The following is a 5713-nucleotide window of genomic DNA, read 5'->3' on the forward strand; positions in this document are numbered from 1 at the left end:
GTCAAAAAGAGAGACTAGAAAGGCTTGAGAGTGTTTCAGAGGACCAGAAGACTTTGCGGTGACCTTTTCTCCGAGAGACTTTGAGGTAGGTGGATGGTGAAGAAGATAAGAAAAGCTGAAGACAAATGTTCAAATCTCCCAAACAAGTCGTTCAAGAAACAAACAGCAGCAGCAGCCAAAACGTAAACACGCCAGCTGACAGATCACAGTAGACAAACTTCCGAAAAGACAAGTTCACAAAAATATCATTTTATTTTTTCATCAAAAACACATCACCGGGGAACAATACAGAAACTCCTGAACTCCTCTACGCCCATCTCCTCGCCTAGTCGCAGGCAGGAGTAGCAAAACTCGGAAGTTTTGAAATCTTCTAACTTTTCAACCTTTTCCTCTTCTCCAATAGAAAGAGCCGAAGTTAGCTGAAGCGCCTCAAAGGCGGAATACTCGTGACGGGCGCGTAAAAACTGCGTATCAATTGTGGCCCAGCAAAACCGACATCTCTCCACTTCCTTTTGCTTCTTTGCCTTCAAATTTTCCTCCTTCTTGAGATCCTCAATATCCACAGATGAAAAAGTATTCGAGGTAGCCGAGGTGATCTTATTGCCCGTGTTGAAGACGGTGTACACCGTGGAGGGAAACTCCTCCGCCAGGCCACCGAGGAAGGCCTCCGTCAGGCGGTGAATGGCCGACTTGGTCGGTTTGGCAGTGGTGAAGGCGTGTCGGCTGCCGGTGAGAGTTCCCGCTGGGTCCAGGCCTCGAAGACGGACGTAAAAGGCGAGCTCCTTGGCGGTCAGCTCGCGACAGGGCCGGAGGATGGTCACTGCCGATGATCCGGCGAAGCGGTCGTCGAGGAAGGCCTGAAAAGGTGGCCACCTTCGAAATTAGAAACCAAACCTTAAAAAAACAATCCCAAAACTTTACCATCTCCGACTGCACCTCAATGCCCCGTCCCAGGCTAATGTCGGCGAGGAGGGCGGTGGCCAGCTCGGTTCGAGTGGAACCGACGAAGATCCGCGTAAAGGCAATTGACCTTGCCAGCCGGACCAGCGCCAGAGTTCGCAACCTTTCCACAAAGTCCTGTTTAGAGGTAGGCGACTGAAGGCGGGCGAAAGAGGCCAGAAAAGAGCTTCCAAAGAGGAAGCGCTGCTCGGAGAGGAACTCCTTCGCTCGTGTGAACTTCTCTTCAAGCGAAGCTGGGTCGGCGGCGGCGATGAGAAGGTGGTGACTGTTCTGGGATTTCGAAACTGTACCCTCAATCGCCGTCAGGTAAAGATCAAGGTCGCTGCTGCTGCATAGGAAGGTGAAGAGGTCACGGGAAAGTTGGGCTGGCTCTTCAGAAGAGCTGAGGATCGATTCTGGAAAAAAGCGTTTAGTTTCGATTTTCGAGTTCAAAAAAGGTTTTTCTTCCTTCCTACCGTCAACATGGACCACCGAGGTGATGTACTTCGGCCTCTTGTGAATCACTTTACCCTCCAGACCGCCTCTGATCATGTCGACCATGGCCAGAGAGGCAGCCCCACCGGAAACGGCCACCAGGACCCGATCACTGGCGCCGAGCACCTTCTCCTTGCCGATTGTCGAGCGGAACTTGTGGCGGCAGTACTCCAGCAAACAGTCCGCGCAGAAAACGTGCATCTTCTGCAGCAGCACAGTACCTTCTCGGTCATTGCACTTCCGGCACTTGCTCTTGAAGCCGCTAAAAATCAGAAAAGTGTTTAGAATAAAAAAAATCAGATTTCTTTTTTGATTGTTCTTACCTCTCCAAAAGCTGCTTCTTAAACTTGGCGTACAGGTGATTGCCGGCCGGTGACTCGCCCGCCGGTGTGTCGTTTCGCTCACACATTCTAATTCTTCTTCTTTTTTTATCTAGGCCAATCAGTAAAACAAAACCAGAGCAAAAGAATCCGAATTTTAAAGCAAAAAAGATGGAAAGCCGAATCAAAACATAAGCGCCCACGTGACAGAAGTGCTCGGAAGAGCGCACCCTCCTAACACGGTGCATGTTGCTGGCGTCAACTCCGGTTTAAACTGCACCGTGCTAACCGGCGCTCTGATTTTCGAACTGAAGACACTCGCCAAAACAAGAAAATGAAAACCGCGTTTCACCTAAATCAAAATGGCTAAACAGTACTTTCCTACCTTTGAAGAACCTTTTCTGAAAAACATTACTTGCGTTTGAGCTCGTTCTTTCAGAAAAAAATTCCTATTTTTTGCATTTCTAAAAAAAGTTGAAAATGAAAACAAAAAAAGGTGTCGATGGGCTGAATCGAACAGCCGTTTCTTCGGCCACAACGAAGTGTACTAGACCACTATACGACATCGACCCGTCTCTTGAAGGTCTCAGGTAGTGGNGCATTTCTAAAAAAAGTTGAAAATGAAAACAAAAAAAGGTGTCGATGGGCTGAATCGAACAGCCGTTTCTTCGGCCACAACGAAGTGTACTAGACCACTATACGACATCGACCCGTCTCTTGAAGGTCTCAGGTAGTGGGAGCTCTTTAAAGGTAATCTGTGGGGAGCACTTAAGAAAAGGGATCGGATAAAAGGAAAAGGTAGATCAGCTTAATTATTGTTATCCAGTCTGACTGAGCGTTTACCTCGACTCTCAATCGGCGCGCTCTTCTCAAATGGGCAAAAAGAAAATCCGGTTGCTCTCTGCTCAAACTGAACAACAACAAAAGCTGTTATAATAATAATGGAGTTGATCTACTTTTCCTGATCTAAAGTGCTCCTCCGTAGCCTTAAAGTGCTCCCTAGGTAGACTACTTCAAAGTGGACAGTGTCGATGTAGTATAGTGGTAGTACTCTACGTTGTGGCCGTAAAGGCGGTAGTTCGATTCTGCCCATCGACAAAAATTTGAGCTTCACTGAAGAATCATTTTTTCACTTCGGCACACTTTAAAAGTTGAAGTGGAAAGAGATCTGTTTGGTAAAGCTCTTAGTACCTTGAGAAACAACAACAACAAGACAAATGCCGGGCTCGATTCTACTGTTTTTAAGCAAACTTAATTTTTTTTATGTGTTTAAATCTTAAAACCGTCTTCTCTGTTTATAAACTTGCTTAAAAAGAATAACATTAGTCATCCCCGATCGCTTCTACACCACAATGCGCCAGCTAAAGTGGGCCAGCGCCCTCAACCAGTTCTTCTTCTTCTGGTTTGAGAATGGCATCAGCTACATCTTCCTCATCGGCTACCTGTCGCACATTGCCGGCAAGGTCGACCAGATGGCCAACAGCTCCGGCTACCGACTGTACCGGGCGATGGTGTGCAGTGATCAGCTGCTGAAGAGTGAAAAGCTGTCGCTTAAGTTTAAGGTTTGTTTGCACTGAAAATGAGTTTTTGCGTAAAGAAACAAACAAACATTTTCATTTTTTTCAGGTGCAGCAGTACTACGACCAGACGCTGGCCAATGTAATTGACATCAGCTTCCTGGGAAAGCCCATTAACACGCAGACCTGTGTCAAGGTAGGTTCTTCTTTTTTTTCAAAACAGATTTATTTTATTTTAATGCCTTAATTTAGCTGACCACCACCTTCATGACGATGCTGGCACTGCTGATGAGTCGATACAAGAAGATTGACTACTACTACTAAACCAAATCAAATCAATAAATCGACTGGGCTAGAGATTAGAGTAGAGAGTTTTTCAGTAGATAAGGGTGAGTTTTAGAAATTATTTTATGATGATAATCAGTTTAAATACAAACTTAGTGAGTAAAACACTCTCCGCTGTTTTTGTTGCTAAACACAATGGAAACGGTTTTGTTGGATTTGAGCAAGTCTACCGCTTCACTAAGATGAATGTTCAACATGTTGTCTTTAATGTTTGCCTTCAGAGGATGATTACCTGCTCCATCAATGGACACATTCAAGTTGTCACTGTTGATGGCTTTGCTGCTACTCAATGCCACCTTGATGTTGTCAACTTTGAGAATATCCTGAAAGTTTGGAGGTGCCTGATATCCAAAATGTTCTACTTTGATGCTGAGGTTGCATTTGCTCAGCTTGAACTCGTACAAATTGTAATTTCCCGCTTCGAAAGTGTCGATCGACTCTCCGTCGTCATAGAAGAGATCACCACTTGCAGAACCAGAACTTGAGTTGGGCAATACCCACAACTCTATGGGGGTTTTTCGTAAATTGGCTGTGTTGACCACGGTGGGCAGTTTGCCGTCGGCGACGACGGGTAAAACGGTGCCTGCTCGAAGCAGAAGTGGGCGATGAGAGTCAGCCTCGGCAAAGTGGACAGTGCCTGAAGTGGGGTGCACTTTGGTCACAAAGTCGCCCTCCATTCGGTACCACTCGGAGGAGGAGGAGGAATTTCCGCCCGGAACGTATGCGTTGTGAAACGTTTGATTTTGTTAAAAAAGCAGAATATATTCAAATGAACAAATTTTTTTATTGTTTAGTTTGCACTTTACCTCAAAGAGAAAAGGGCTGACCAGCACCGACGGCCCCAGAAGAAACTGCTCATCAATGCTCCGGGCGGCAGTGTCCAGTGGAAACTCGTGGTGCAGCGGTCTAGCGTTTAAAAATGTAATTATCAAAACAGTTTCTTTGCTAGGAAGCAAAATTCTCACCTTGCTACCGTCTCTCCGTGTACATGTGATCGGTAGAAGCAGGTGTTGTGCGACCGGGAGAAGGGGTAGTAGGCGCCCAGGACGAGCCACCGCCGGCACAACTCCGCCCCCGGCTCGCCCCCAAAGCCGCAGATGTCCGCCCCGGTGAAGCTGACGCCGAAGAGGCTAAACTCGAGCAGTCCAATGATGGACTGGCGCAGCTGCTCCCAGCTGGCGGTGTTGTCGCCCAGCCAGTGGGCGCCCCACCGCCCTGAGCTGGGGTACGTCGAGCGGGAGAGCACAAAGCCACGCTTTCCGGTCGCCTCCTGCAGCCCACTAATGGTAATGGGGAATTGTTAGATAAGAGGGAATGTTTGCATGCTGCTGCTGCGTTGTTGTGGACACAACGATCCAATCAGTTCAGTTCACTCACTCAAGCGTGGGCTTCGTCTCCGACCAGCCGTACAGCGAGTGCACGTCGTAGTGTCGGAGCTCGCCCTGTTCGCCCTGTACGGCGCTCATGCAGATGGTCTTGGTGTTGATTGGCTCGCTGAACTTCATCGCCGCTGCTCGGGTAGATAAACAAAAAATTGGGCAGGTAAGGAATAAAGATTTGCAGTGTGTATCTACACAGTGACATTGAAAAAACTGGTAAAACCTCTTGCTTACGATAAGATATGGCGTACTTATCTGCCGGACACCGGTACCAGGACGTCTCGTCAAAGTTGCTCGGCTCGTTCATGTCCTTGGAAGATAAGGGAGATAAGGGCAGGAGTCATTAGTGGTACACAGCACTTTTCAATTACGCTAAGTGCACCTACAATCCACAGAGCGTCAAACTTCAAGTCACCATGCAGGCTCTTGATCATCTCCTTCCACCAGTAGACTGTGGAGTTTTTGAAAAAGTCCGGAAAGGCGGCCGGCCCATTGGGCCAGACCTTGCCGTATAGCACACCCTTATCAGCGGGGGCATTGCGAGGGTGGCCAATTGCCGAAAAGTTGGCCGCCAGCTCCTTTGGCCATTTGATGAACACATCTCGCCGGTAGCCCTCAGCGAAGACACTGTACGACTGTCCTTTGTCAGCTTGAATGGCCGGGTTAAGTATCAGCGTCCACCGCAGGTTGTGCCTCTCCTTGGTTTCATTGATGTAGT

General features: G+C 47.8%; 3 non-coding genes across 3 annotated transcripts; 1 reads left to right on the forward strand and 2 right to left on the reverse strand.

Annotated features, from left to right (window-relative positions):
* Positions 1-2251: 2251 nt before the first annotated feature.
* On the reverse strand, positions 2252-2324 carry TRNAH-GUG (transfer RNA histidin (anticodon GUG)). Its single transcript has one exon. It is a non-coding gene; the product is annotated as a tRNA-His (tRNA).
* Positions 2325-2391: 67 nt separating this feature from the next.
* TRNAH-GUG (transfer RNA histidin (anticodon GUG)) lies at positions 2392-2464 on the reverse strand. Its single transcript has one exon. It is a non-coding gene; the product is annotated as a tRNA-His (tRNA).
* Positions 2465-2781: 317 nt separating this feature from the next.
* TRNAH-GUG (transfer RNA histidin (anticodon GUG)) lies at positions 2782-2852 on the forward strand. The gene has a single exon. It is a non-coding gene; the product is annotated as a tRNA-His (tRNA).
* Positions 2853-5713: the final 2861 nt, after the last annotated feature.

This window comes from Rhagoletis zephyria, unplaced genomic scaffold (genome assembly GCF_001687245.7).
Source record: "Rhagoletis zephyria isolate East Lansing unplaced genomic scaffold, Rhagoletis_zephyria_1.1 Rzeph_scaffold_25918, whole genome shotgun sequence".
Classification (NCBI taxonomy): Eukaryota; Metazoa; Arthropoda; class Insecta; order Diptera; family Tephritidae; genus Rhagoletis; species Rhagoletis zephyria.